The sequence below is a fragment of the Xenopus laevis genome, chromosome 6S (genome assembly GCF_017654675.1).
Source record: "Xenopus laevis strain J_2021 chromosome 6S, Xenopus_laevis_v10.1, whole genome shotgun sequence".
In the NCBI taxonomy this organism is placed as follows: domain Eukaryota; kingdom Metazoa; phylum Chordata; class Amphibia; order Anura; family Pipidae; genus Xenopus; species Xenopus laevis.
Window position 1 is genome coordinate 61,702,299 of NC_054382.1, and position 14,745 is coordinate 61,717,043.

A 14,745-nucleotide genomic window follows, 5' to 3' on the forward strand; every position below is an offset into this window, starting at 1 on the left:
AAAATATGCAAACTTTTTATGATTTTTAATGATTTGGAACAGCTCCCTAAGCCTAGCCACCTGCTCTATCCTTCAACATCATGTGATTGGCCATTTTTTCAGTTACCTCACCAGCAAATTTATACAAAGTTTCAAACATGTCCATCATTAATCAGCATGAAAGTCCCAATCCATAGTGATGCATACAATTCATTGCCTGCAATGTAATAATAATGAATAACCCATTAAAAACATTTATTATCAATAAATACATTCTAAAAAGCATTGTTAACTAAAACTCTAATTCAATCCTTTAGACACAAGAGAATCTAATCTTTTTATCCATGCTGCCTCTTTCCTTAGCAACTGTTTCCGCACATTAACGGATTAACCTGTCCCAATACAGAAACAATATGTTTATTATGAAAAAAATTTTTGCAACAGATAATTCAGAGAACTGTTAATTTTTTTCTTACTGTTTAGTTTTTTCTTCTTTCTCTAAAGGATAGTTTCGTATGTTACTTTTATGCTCATTTAGGCAAACCTTAATAGATCTACTCATTTGTCCCACATATGGTAATACACATGGGCACTTTAGCATGTAGACTACCCCAGTGCTGTTACAGGAGAAATGCCCATTAATCCTAATAGGTAAACCTTTTGTGGGATGAGATATGGTATCGCCTTTTATGATACCAGCGCAATGTGCACAGTTCCCATAGCCAAATGTACCTTTTCTCAAAGGTGCTAACAATCCTATATTCCTGTCTTTCTGTAAGATCTTTTTGGAGACCATTTCTCCAATTGATCTCCCGTGTCTTTATGAAAAAAGAGGCGGATCTTTGAATAATATTCCTATTTCCCTGTCCGTTTGTAGTATTCTCAAATTTATAAGGATTATACGTTTTACAGATGTTGAGACTGAAACAGCTGTTTTAAGTAAAGATCTAGGATTTATACCGTCTAATGTAGAAAATGCTTTTGACTTGGAAGTTGACTTATTTAAATTTGTTCAATCTTTGAAATGACGTGCTCATTTTGATGAAATGGAAGGAAATGTGGGATGTAATACTATTCAACATAAGAATCAAGTGGATAAGGCTAAATTTGGCACCAAATCAAGATATATACCGAATTATACCCCCAAATGCATAGAATTATTTGAATGTATGGTAAAACAGGACCTTGTTGCACTAAAAAATAATAGTCAAAAGCCAACAAGTAATAATTTAACTATAAATGAAAGCAGGGCATTGAAAGAACTAAAGTCCTATTCTGATGTCATTATACAGTCTGCAGATAAAGGCGTAGCCTTGGTTTTGCTAGATCGGAATGCCTATGTGGCTGAAGCACTCCGGCAGCTGGATGATGAGATTAGATATAGGAAATTAACATTTAATCCAATTGAAATGCATAAAAAAGAAATTGACTATTTTTTTGAAGGGGCAAAAAGGGATGGCCTAATATCACAAGAGATGTTTTCAGTACTTAAAATAGAGTTGCCACAAATACCTTATTTATATTTTCTTCCAAAGATACACAAAACTGTAAACAATCCCCCTGAATGGCCGATTGTCTCAGGATGCAGCTCAGTTTTGCAACCGCTAGCTATATATTTGGATTTTGTGTGCCAAACTATATTTCCTATATTGGATACATGCTTATGGGATACTTTGGATTTCTAAATAAATTTATGTCAGTAACTACCAGCTAAGAAAGTGCTTTTGTGCTCATTGGATGTGTGTGATTTGTATTCTACAATACCACACTCAGAAGGAATAGAATGTATACGACAATAATTGAGTAAATTGGGAAGATACATTTTGCCTGTGAAATTTTAGAACTGGTACTAACAAAAAAATGATTTTATGTTTTTGGAACAGTACTATGTGCAACAGGTGGGGTGCACCATGGGTGGTAACATGGCTCCTATATATGCAAATATGTTTATGCATGACTTTGAAAATAAGTATATTTTGAAAACAGAGTGTAGTTATATATTCTATAATACTGGCGCTATGTGGATGACATCTTCTTGATATGGGATGGTACTGTCAAACAATTTGAGGAGATGGCTAAGGATATAAATAAACTGCATAGCACAATTAAGTTCATTGCCTGCGATATGCTATGTGTTCACTAAGTGTGTAATGCACCTGAGGAAGGGGTTTTTCCCGGAAGTTTGTGCCACATTTCTGCTGCAATAAAATGCTTTGAAGGCAGAAGCCTCATGTAAGTATGGTGTGCTTCTATTTCCCCTTTTATCAAGAGATTACTGTGTAGGGCTTGATACAGCCTGGGATTGAATGCACCCTGTAAATATCAAGTAAGTGGTGTGCCAAAGACAAACTGTTTTTGGACTTTGTAACAGCAGCCATCTGTCCTCAGTCTGCATCCTCCAAACCCCACAATTCCCTGCACACGTAATTTCAATAAGGAAAGGAACATCATAATGCAATGCATTTTGGGTTATGTAGTTTCTGCATGCTGTAAGCTGTGGAGTAGTTGTTACAATTTTTAACATCAGTGTTTAGTCCCTTGAATGAATGAGGTGGAGAAATTTCATGTTTATCTGTCACTGGGCGCATGTAAGTTCAGTAGCCAGACATCTTCAGTGGAAAAAAGTGTGCTTTATTTTTAAAGGGGTTGTTCACCTTCAAACAACTAGTTGGTTTCAGATAGATCACCAGAAATAACAACTTTTTCCAATGACTGTCTATTTTCTATGTGTGACGGTTTTTCTAATATTGAAGTGTAAAATGTCATTTCTCTCCTTCTGAAGCAGCTCTGGGAGGGGGGGTCGTCGATCCTGTAAACTGTTATAAATGGATACATTTAGTCTTTGTCCCTGCTGAGCAGAATCTCTGGGTTTCATTAAAGGCAGCTGTTAGAATTGATACAATTGTTGCTAATACTCCAGAGATGCTGCTGAGAAATGTATCAACTAAATGTTGCAAAATTGTAACAGTTTAGAGTCTGCACCTGAATTACTGAGCTGCCAGACTCAAACACCAGAGACACGAACATTCACCTTTAAACTTAGATTTTGGGAAAAACTTAAAAAATAAATAATGGAAAGTAATTGAAAAAAGTATTTATTTCTGGGAAACAATCTAAAAACAACTGAATTGAAAAATTTTTTGGAAGGTGAACAACCCCTTTAATCAGCTGGATTTCAGCATAGAAAATTGCATTTATTCATACTTTTTGAAGAAACAGGTAACTGTGATGGGTTTATTAGGGATTTCTGTGTAATGTGAGCCTCTTTATCAAATTTTGGTTTGGAAGTTACCCTTTTAATGTACAACAAGAACAAAAACAGATTTAGTGAATGAGGTTTATACAACAGAGTTTTATAAAAACTATATGTCACTGGGCGCATGTAAGTTCAGTAGCCAGACAGATCTTCAGTGGAAAAAAGTGTGCTTTATTTTTAAGCAAATGCAGAAATCAATGTGTGCAAAGCTGCAGTATACACTTTCACCAGCAGGAGGTTAGCAGTAACCCTGCAAGCACACACCTGCACTCCAGAACAACCTCTCGCAAAGGCTTAAAGGGGAAGGAAACCTAGTCGGCGCAAACCCCCCACCCCGCCTCCCGTTTGTTGCCCACCCTCCCTCCTCCCCCCTGGCCTACCGGTCCCGCTGGGCAAATCCCCCTAACTTGTTACTTACCCTTCTGCGCAGGTCCAGTCCAGGGAGTTCACTGATGACATCTTCTTCCACTCGATCTTCTTCCTGCTTTGAACGGCGCATGCGCAGTAGGATCATTTTGCCGGTATGATCTACTGCGCATGCGCGTAACTTTTGGCGCATGTGCAGTAGATCCGTACCGGCAAATGATCCTACTGCGCATGCGCCAAAACGCCGTTCACAGCAGGAAGACGATCGCGTGGAAGAAGATGTCATCTGTTAACTCCCTGGACTGGACCTGCGCAGAAGGTTAAGTAACAAGTTAGGGGCGGGTAGGCCAGGGGGGAGGAGGGAGGTTGGGCAACAAACGGGAGGGAGGGTGGGGGGTTTGCGCTGACTAGGTTTCCTTCCCCTTTAACACAGTCTCCTAATGATTTCAGTCTGCAGCTTTTTATAGTTTCCAGACTGCTCTATGCTGACACCATGTGATCAGCATCTACCCTATAAATATTCATTAGGAGAGGCTGCCCACCCCTTTAGGAAGTGGCTTCTCTGTGAGCTCTTGGTAAGGGTTTCATGAAACTTTGTACATTCAATTGCACTATTTTATATAAAAGTAAAGCTTTCCATGCACACGCTTGTGTAGTAATATGTAACAAACCTAGCTTTCAATATACAATTGTTTGAGCACCATTTACATATACTGTCAGCACAGCTGAACTACATTCTTCAAACAAAGTAGGCCTTAGTTTGTTAACCAAAACTAATTTACACCTAAACAAAGTATTTACATAATTATACACATAGATATTTACACAGTTTACTGGCCAGCAATTAACATTAACAACAAAAAAAACTAAATTCACCCCATCACACTATGATTTGTCATAAGTATTTTGTTCTGATGCACATTACTGTTTAGCTTGGGAATTTATTTTCAAAATTGTCATTTTCTATAAAATTTTAGAACCAGAGCAGACAAGCCAGAATCTGTAATCTATAATGTTCACTTCTTTATTGATAGTATGGACCCTGTTTGTAAAGCCATAATATTTACTTCTTAATGGTTTCCTCTAGGGCTTCTCTAATTATAAAGCTAAACATTTCTATTGAAGTTGGAAGGATAGTGAAATAGTTGTTGATGTACTGATGAAAGTTCAATCACCATAATGTTACTGAAATATCTTTTTTCAAGAAGTTCTCTCATGGCCTTGCTGAGACTTAACTATGTTGCCCAGATGGGTAAGATGCATTTGTGGTAACAGTAAGAGGACAAACAGCAACTTTTTGTGGGAAACAGACACATTTCCTTCACTTCAGATGCTTGCTATTAATGTAAATAGGTTAATTCCCCTATGGTCTGAAACCACATGGTGGAAATCCCCTGCTTCTCCAGCTACAGGGTCTACCTAGAGTCTTGGGAGGGGCATGAGCCCTTGTAGCAGCGTATCTGGCAGATACCGGAGGGTGCCAGAAGGTGTCGCTGCCGCATAACTGTTTTGATATGGGCAGAGCCATGTGCATACAGCCATTGCTGCTTTCACTTTCACTGAGAGAGGATGGACAGAAACTGCTGCAAACATGTAGGGGCTAAAAGGAGTTTGATAGCCCTGTGGGTTAATACAGGGTACTCCAGAGCCTGATAAGCTCACCCATGCGGGTTTAGAGCTTGGAGGGACTTTTTATGTGCTCCCGCTATAGAGAGTGCTGGGAGCTGTAGTTAAGCAGAGGAGAACTTACATTATGGAGAATGCGGGGAACTATGCTGTAAGGAATAAAAGAGGTTTGTCGTGCTCACATTGTTGATAGTGTTGGGAGCAATACCCTGAAAATTTAAAGCAAGCTGCTTGTGCTTCACTGAATGGATTTCATCACTGTGGATGCCTCTTCCAGCTCTGAATGAGCCTACCCATCTGAGTCAATCTCGAGGGTGCATTGTGCCCAAACAAGGGTAGTTATAGAAAGGATCCAGCATGTCTTTTGTTTGCTTGAGTGCCTGCTACGTGGGAGGTCCAGCGGGAAAGGTATTTAGGCAGGTGGCACTACCTGGGAAACTTAAGAGCTCTTTGGGGGAAAAGGGATTGAGACTCTTTGTCTGCCAAAGGAGAAGTGCAGGACTTTGCCTGGCAGGAAGGTGCCAGGATGGGACTGTACCAGGTTCCCCAGGGTAGTGGGTCATGCTATGTGAATGTATACAGTATTTTACTTTGCCTTTAACCTTGCATAAGTTATGTGTGTTTGAATGTTTTCCTAATGGGGCCATCTGCAGGTGTGTTCCCGGATCCCATTCTGTGGAGGCACTGCCAAGAGAGGAAATTCCCAGTACCCTTTCATCTCGCAAAAGGGACTCAGTGTAATGGAGTCTGAGTCAGGATTCCAAAATGGTGACCAAGATGGCGTCCAAGATGGTGGCTCCCTGGTTCCTCGCGGACGCAGCCGGATGACGCCCACCTCTTCCCGCACTCTGATTGGTCGCCGGCGACGGAATGGGCGTCGGCGTCAATAATCGGCGCCGGCGTCGGTCGCACACGTCGCTCGTCGGTCGCTGACGTCAGCGCGTCCGCGCACACGTTATGACGCCGATGCGTCCAAAATTGGCGCCAAACCTGGGCCTATAAGAAGGAACTCTGGGAAGTCATCAGTGCCCAATTATAGGTTTTAGCTTGCTATTCCTGGGTGTGTTTCTTGTGATATTCTTGTCTATTTTGTGTACCGACCTCTTGCCTGATTCATCGACTTCGAACCTCTTCTGCCTGGACTGATATTATTGCCTGTTTGACCATTCTCTCATCTCATCCCTATTTGTACCGCGAACTTGGACTTTTGCTACCTCCTCCCTTGGTCCTCACTACCTCTGAGGCCTTTGGCCTTACACTCAGGACCTGAAGATGGTAAGAATGTACACTCTTGTCACCAGGAGGGTTGCCAAGAGGGTGTTATAATAGCATGCACAGAATTTTATTACACAGAGATTATGGATTTGCACAATGATTTCCATATGTAATCTCATTATGCTTTATCCCTTGTTTAGCGACCAACCACTTAAATCTACAGTAATTATTAGTAAAAGAAAATGCCCATGATACAAATATGCTGATCTGATAACCTATGGCTATATAATATGGTAAAGGATATAGTATTTTTATAGATCACAGGACTAATTCTGCCTCTCTTTATTTTCCTCATAATACCCAGAGATGCAAAGGATTAGGTGCAATCTTGCCCGACTACAGAAACTTTATGGACTTTATAATGCAGTAAAAGAAAACAGCAGTAGCTACTATGAAATTCTGCTCTTGACATTAAAAAAATCAACACAGAGCTAATGGACTTTCAAAAGAGGTATACATGTTAGTTATATTAAGTATTGTCTCATTTTTATTTATTCAAAATGTTTGCAGGGTTTTCGTTTTACATTTTTATTCAGTAGTAGCTATAATAATGTTAAAATATACAACTTCACTTATAAGTTCTAGTTTTATAATAGGATGGAGCACTAACTAAAATAAATAGTAATAAACAATGTCCAGTATTTATAATCAGCTTGAAACAGCTGGCTCAATGTTTCAAGAGTCAGAGCAAGCGGTACAATGAATGGAAACAATCAGATACTTCAATAACAATTCTATTTACAAATCAAATTAAACCCATTAAAAATGTTTCCTAGAATGATATTTTATTTCACTATGCAAAATATAATTTTTTTGCATGGAGGACCCTTTAATCATGCTTTGCGTAGATAGCTTTTAACTGTACTTTATGGTGGCAGTCTTATTTTGACAAAATTCTTTTGGTGGCTTTTTTCCTTGAAAACAGTCCAGAATTTCAGGATTGGTCAAATTAGAATTGTTTCTCCAGTTTAAAAATTGCAAAATAATGCGAACTCCACCTCTTTAATAGGGTGCAGAAAGGTAATATATTAAAAAAAAGCAAGCAGGCATAATTTCAATGAAAAAGAGAAAATGGATCATATATACAAAACTTTGAACTGCTGGTGGCATTGGTTTTACATATAGGTTAGAATAGTATGATATAACTGGGTAAATTATGTAATTCAAACAATAAGAAAACCAACGTGAACCTCATCAGTAAAGTGTTCTCTCTCCTTAACATCAGAATGTTTATGCTTTAAAGTGGACCTGTCACCCAGACAAAAAAATCTGTATAATAAAAGTCCTTTTCAAATTAAACATGAAATCCAATTTCTATTTTTTATTTAAGCATTCATAGCTGTTGTAAGCTCGTTTAAAAATCTCAGATGTCAATCAAATATTGTCTGCCCCTCCTCTATGCCCGTGGCATAGAGGCGGGGCAGACAATTACTTTCACTTTCAATTCAGCACTTCTTAGATGTCACTGCTCCCCACACATTCCCCCGTTCTCTTTACCATATAATTGTGTCGCCAGGGCATGGGGATGGACATCGGGTCCCCCATTCTGGTGCACAAAAAAAATTCTGAGATGATGCAAAGCTTGTCTTAATAAGTGTCCACAAAATGGCTGCTGCCTGCTTGCTATAATTTTGAAATCCCAGACTGAAGGAAACAAGATTCAAATAATTTATATAGTGTAATTAAAGTTCATTTTCCTTGACTAATCTGATAAAATAGGATTTAGAATAATTTTTTTTGGTGATGGGTCCCCTTTAAGAAATTAGCACTGACACGATTGTAGTTTATATGGTGTTTATTGAAATGTCTGTGTTTGCAGAATCTGAAAGAATGACAGTCATTTAATGACCTGAAAAAGAAGATTGATGATTTTAGTGAACTTTGATTGAAATGATGGTAAACAAAGTAAGTTTGTCATTGCACTTCATTTCTCATATACTGTAAAAAAAATTAACACATTATTTATTATGACAATGTTTTTGCTTGCTTTTTGATATTTGCCATCTACATATGGTATTTATAACTTTCTGTCCAGTGTCCACAACTCAAATCAAATTTTAACTATTTCCTAGTCAAATTTCACATAAAAAAACCTCAAAACATTGATTTTCAAAATTCTATTTGTAAATTCTTAAAGTCTTTACAAGTTTGCACATTCCAATTAGCATTTCTAAATAAATGTATTAAATTAGGATCCATATACAATAAATAACTGTAAAAATAGATTTTGGAGTCAGTACTTAGTGGAAGTAGGCATTAGATGATATGAGATGTCTAGGATAAATGTTTGGTATCAGAGAACTGCATTCATTTTATTCTTGTTGATACAATGTTTTTAAATGGCACCAGTTAAATCTATGTGCTGATTGGTTCATATTAGACCTATAGCAATCTTTGAACATTTTATTGCATAACCTTCATATTAGTAGTTGGCTTTTTTTATGCCACAACTTGTAGTAAACAATCAGCAAGTAGCATTTAGTTATCTGTGATATGTATTCTGCCGAATCATTTCAGTAGGCTTTATAAAATTATGGTTTATCAAACATATGTAATATGTAAGTAGGTTTGCCCAGGTGCAGTAACCCATAGCAACCAATGAAATGTTTGAATTTAAACAGATGACCAATACAATTCTACCTACTGTTTGGTTGCTATAGGAAATGTAAGGCAAACTTTGCTCCTTTATATTACATAACCCTTCCAATGCCTTCTTATTTGCTGTGAAAAGGGGTGTGAATACTCAGTTGTTTTATACATTTTTACTACATACATTTTATTTTTCACATTTAGGGGCAGATTTATCAACTAACCACAGAAAAACTCACTCACTAGATTCATTCCTGAGGGATTTTGAAAAGCATATTTATCAAATGGTGAACTCTAGGATTGAATAGAACATGGGTGATGTTTTTTGCCATAGATTTAGCGGAAAGGAAATAAAAGAATTAATGACTTGTTGATAATGATAATGATATCTGCCCAAGTGAAAAGTTGTACAGTGCTGATAAATGAGCCCTAGGCTAGACTACCCAGATTGAGTGTATACGGTACTAGCTCCTTAGCAGAGAATAGAAGTGTGGAATAGACTCAAAAGACACAAATACTTTAAATATTAGTGATGGGCGTTTCGCTTCACTAGAAATTTGTAAAATGGCAAAAAAAGTCTTGGTGAAAAATTTCGCTCATCACTATTAAATACATTATGGGGCCCATTCACTAAGTTCGAGTGAAGGAATAGAAGAAAAAATACTTCGAATTTCAAGGTGTTTTTTTGGCTACTTCGACCATCGAATGGGCTACTTCGACCTTCGACTACGACTTCGAATCAAACGATTCGAACTAAAAATCGTTCGACTATTCGACCATTCGATAGTCGAAGTACTGTCTCTTTAAGAAAAAACTTCGACCCCCTAGTTCTCCACCTAAAAGCTACTGAAGTCAATGTTAGCCTATGGGGAAGGTCCCCATAGGCTTGTCTATCTTTTTTGGTCGAAGGATAATCCTTCGATCGATGGATTAAAATCCTTCGAATCATTCGTTTCGAAGGATTTAAACGTTCGATCGAACGATTATTCCTTCGATCGAACGAATTGCGCAAAGTCCTTCGACTTCGATATTCGAAGTTGAAGGATTTTAATTCGCCAGTCAAATATCGAGGGTTAATTCACCCTCGATATTTGACCCTTAATACATCTGCCCCTAAATATTTTTCTCCAGTTTTTAAATAAATATTTGTTACTGGTATATGCCCACTGAATATTTCTGCATTTTTGTGCCCAGAAACAAATCTTGTGTTTTTTTAGTATGTTTTTTGTTATTGATACAGCCTATTACATGGAACCTGCATAAGCCTGTGTTTAAAATTGAAGGCGATCATTAAAACTAAGAACTACTGAAACCTTTACCAGAAATACTCATAGTTAATTTGTGTGCTTTTTGTCATAGGCAATGATGAATAGACACTAGGAGAGAATTTCTCAACTCACTGGACATACATTTGATGTGAAATCTGAAAGCTTTTCTCTGAAGAACATAATGGAAGCTTCACTGCTCAAATATAAAGAATATATTGAAGTAGTTATTGCTTAAATGTTTAAAATGGAATTTTAATGCCATGTCCAGTGCCTATACATGACAGCTTTTGCTGCACTAAAGTCTGAATAGAGGCATAAAATGGAGCTGTGCAATATTTATAACTGGTATATGCACACTGAATATATCTGCATTTTTTTGCCCAAAGACAAGCTTGGCTTTTATTCTTTATACTGCTCCTTAACAGATTATTCTGTTTCAAAACCATATTTGCATATGTTATTCTGTTTTGAAAACCTTATTTTCCTCTTGAATGGGTGTTTATTTATATCAATGGTATACTGCCATATTGACAGCTCTGACAAGTCAAGACCGTAATGAAACTGAGCCTTCCAGTAGCCAAAATGTCACAAAGAAATAGCAGAGTGATCCCTTGGCATGGCATAGCTATGCTTTTTAAATAAAAAGAGTCCTCTGCGTTCAACCCATTATCAATATATTTAAGACAGAGACATTTTGTGCATACTGCTACTGAAAAATGCCTTACCCTTTAAACAGAACAGGGATTGTTTGTCCATATATTGCAATATATTTAAGCTGGCCAACTACGTCAAAGTCATCCCATATCTGTCCAGTCCTACGCTCAATTTTCATCTGATTCATTAAGAATTCCCAGGCTGCTGTTTTTCCTTCTCAATGTAACTGAATGTGTCTCAGTGAGACATGGGTTTTTACTATTGAGTGTTGTTCTTAGATCTACCAGGCAACTCTTATCTTGTGTTAGGGAGCTGCTATCTGGTTACCTTCCCATTGTTCTTTTATTTGGCTGCTGGGGGAAAAAGGGAGGGGGTGATATCACTCCAACTTGCAGTACAGCAGTAAAGAGTGATTGAAGTTTATCAGAGCACAAGTCACATGATATGGGGCAGCTGGGAAATTGACAAAATGTCTAGCCCCATGTCAGATTTCAAAATTGAATATAAAAAAATCTGTTTGCTCTTTTGAGAAATGGATTTCAGTGCAGAATATTGCTGGAGCAGCACTATTAACTGATTCATTTTGAAAATTTTTTTTTTCCCATGACAGTATCCCTTTAATAACTGGTGAAACATTCGCTCACCCACATAGTGGAAAACACTGCAAAATTCCATACAGGCTGACTTGCACGTTGTCATATACTGTATAATTTGCCCATGTGGCCTTTATTATGTTGGAAAGTGTATAACGACATTCCGCATGCGTATGAACAATCATCGTTCTGTCATACCTGCAGCTTTGGCCAGTGGTAAAGCAGACACCTCCTTGGCTAGACACTTTTTGATATGTAAACATCCTCTGCCTTCTTTATGTGCAGTGTTAATTCATCATATCCATCCCCTATGGAGTGGTGGGGACAGACCCAAATTATTGTTACAGCATGAAGCTAAGTGGATGCGGACTCTTGACTCAGTGGCCCCTAGGGGGCTAAATGAAATGTATTCTCTGGCAAGTTTTATATGATGTAACAGTCTCTAGTGAACAATTGGTCCTACGGACATTTAAAATGAAATGGCTGAGTTTTGGTGGAGTTGCATAATTATGACATCGATTGAGTAATTGATAGCATAGTTTAGGCATTCACGACCACGCTGCATAGTGAGGTCTATGTGTACTTGTTAATGTCTATAGTTGCAGACTGTGTCCACAATATGTTTAGGCATATCAACTCAATTAGTAACATTATGTGTGTTACATTTTCTAAGGAATCCTGATGGTAATCTTGTCTATTTTTATTGCAACATTTTCGAATAGATAATACTAGATACATTTGAATGAGATACTGTATATGCAAAAGTGTTTTTAAACTTTACATGATTTTTCTAAGTCTTCTTATCTGATGCACATATGGATATAGGCCAAGATATAATTGTCACTGAATAGGTATGAGATGAGTATTATCACCTCTATTTATTTATCTATTACACACAAATGATCCACGTATATGTGATGTTGTAATGAGGGATTGACCTTGATTGGTTGAAGGGGTTATTTAATGATGTGCTACACTTCCTGTCATTATCCTGACGACGGCTCCAGGTGAGCTGAAATGCGTTGATACACCATGCATCAATAAATGAATTTTTTGATACACGCTGGATGGCGTCGGCTGTGAGTGCTTTCATGGATTGTTGTGTATGTGTGTATATGTGTGTATATATATATATATATATATATATATATATATATATATATATATATATATATATATATATATATAACAAACAAGGGAAAGTTGTGCTCACCACTATTTTTTAAAACCATTAGGCGGGGGTGCAATGAGGGTGTGACCACAAAATACATATAGTCAACTACAAGAGGTCCTCTGCACTCAACCCATTATCAATATATTTAAGACAGAGACATTTTGTGCATACTGCTACTAAAAAATGCCTTACCCTTTAAACAACACAGGGATTGTTTGTCCATATATTGCAATATATTTAAGCTGGCCAACTACGTCAAAGTCATCCCATATCTGGCCAGTCCTACGCTTAATTTTCATCTGATTCATTAAGAATTCAATTGCTTATACATTTTACAAAGGGACTAAGTTTTACCTGCAACTTACTAGCTGCTTTCAAAGTAAGACTCCCAAACTTGGCTGCCCTTTTATTAGACACCAGTGGGATCACCTGACTATAGCTGGGAGGGGTGGGAGCTACAACATAGAGCTGGTCACTGCTCATGTATAACTATAACAAACAAGGGAAAGTTGTGCTCACCACTATTTTTTAAAACCATTAGGCGGGGGTGCAATGAGGGTGTGACCACAAAATACATATAGTCAACTACAAGAGGTCCTCTGCACTCAACCCATTATCAATATATTTAAGACAGAGACATTTTGTGCATACTGCTACTAAAAAATGCCTTACCCTTTAAACAACACAGGGATTGTTTGTCCATATATTGCAATATATTTAAGCTGGCCAACTACGTCAAAGTCATCCCATATCTGGCCAGTCCTACGCTTAATTTTCATCTGATTCATTAAGAATTCAATTGCTTATACATTTTACAAAGGGACTAAGTTTTACCTGCAACTTACTAGCTGCTTTCAAAGTAAGACTCCCAAACTTGGCTGCCCTTTTATTAGACACCAGTGGGATCACCTGACTATAGCTGGGAGGGGTGGGAGCTACAACATAGAGCTGGTCACTGCTCATGTATAACTATAACAAACAAGGGAAAGTTGTGCTCACCACTATTTTTTAAAACCATTAGGCGGGGGTGCAATGAGGGTGTGACCACAAAATACATATAGTCAACTACAAGAGGTCCTCTGCACTCAACCCATTATCAATATATTTAAGACAGAGACATTTTGTGCATACTGCTACTAAAAAATGCCTTACCCTTTAAACAACACAGGGATTGTTTGTCCATATATTGCAATATATTTAAGCTGGCCAACTACGTCAAAGTCATCCCATATCTGGCCAGTCCTACGCTTAATTTTCATCTGATTCATTAAGAATTCAATTGCTTATACATTTTACAAAGGGACTAAGTTTTACCTGCAACTTACTAGCTGCTTTCAAAGTAAGACTCCCAAACTTGGCTGCCCTTTTATTAGACACCAGTGGGATCACCTGACTATAGCTGGGAGGGGTGGGAGCTACAACATAGAGCTGGTCATTGCTCATGTATAACTATAACAAACAAGGGAAAGTTGTGCTCACCACTATTTTTTAAAACCATTAGGCGGGGGTGCAATGAGGGTGTGACCACAAAATACATATAGTCAGCTAGTAAGTTGCAGGTAAAACTTAGTCCCTTTGTAAAATGTATAAGCAATTGAATTCTTAATGAATCAGATGAAAATTAAGCGTAGGACTGGCCAGATATGGGATGACTTTGACGTAGTTGGCCAGCTTAAATATATTGCAATATATGGACAAACAATCCCTGTGTTGTTTAAAGGGTAAGGCATTTTTTAGTAGCAGTATGCACAAAATGTCTCTGTCTTAAATATATTGATAATGGGTTGAGTGCAGAGGACCTCTTGTAGTTGACTATATGTATTTTGTGGTCACACCCTCATTGCACCCCCGCCTAATGGTTTTAAAAAATAGTGGTGAGCACAACTTTCCCTTGTTTGTTATAGTTATACATGAGCAGTGACCAGCTCTATGTTGTAGCTCCCACCCCTCCCAGCTATAGTCAGG

General features: G+C 37.8%; 1 pseudogene; it reads left to right on the forward strand.

Moving 5' to 3' along the window:
* LOC108719707 overlaps positions 1-14,745 on the forward strand; it is a 218,233-nt pseudogene that overhangs the window by 11,535 nt on the left and 191,953 nt on the right.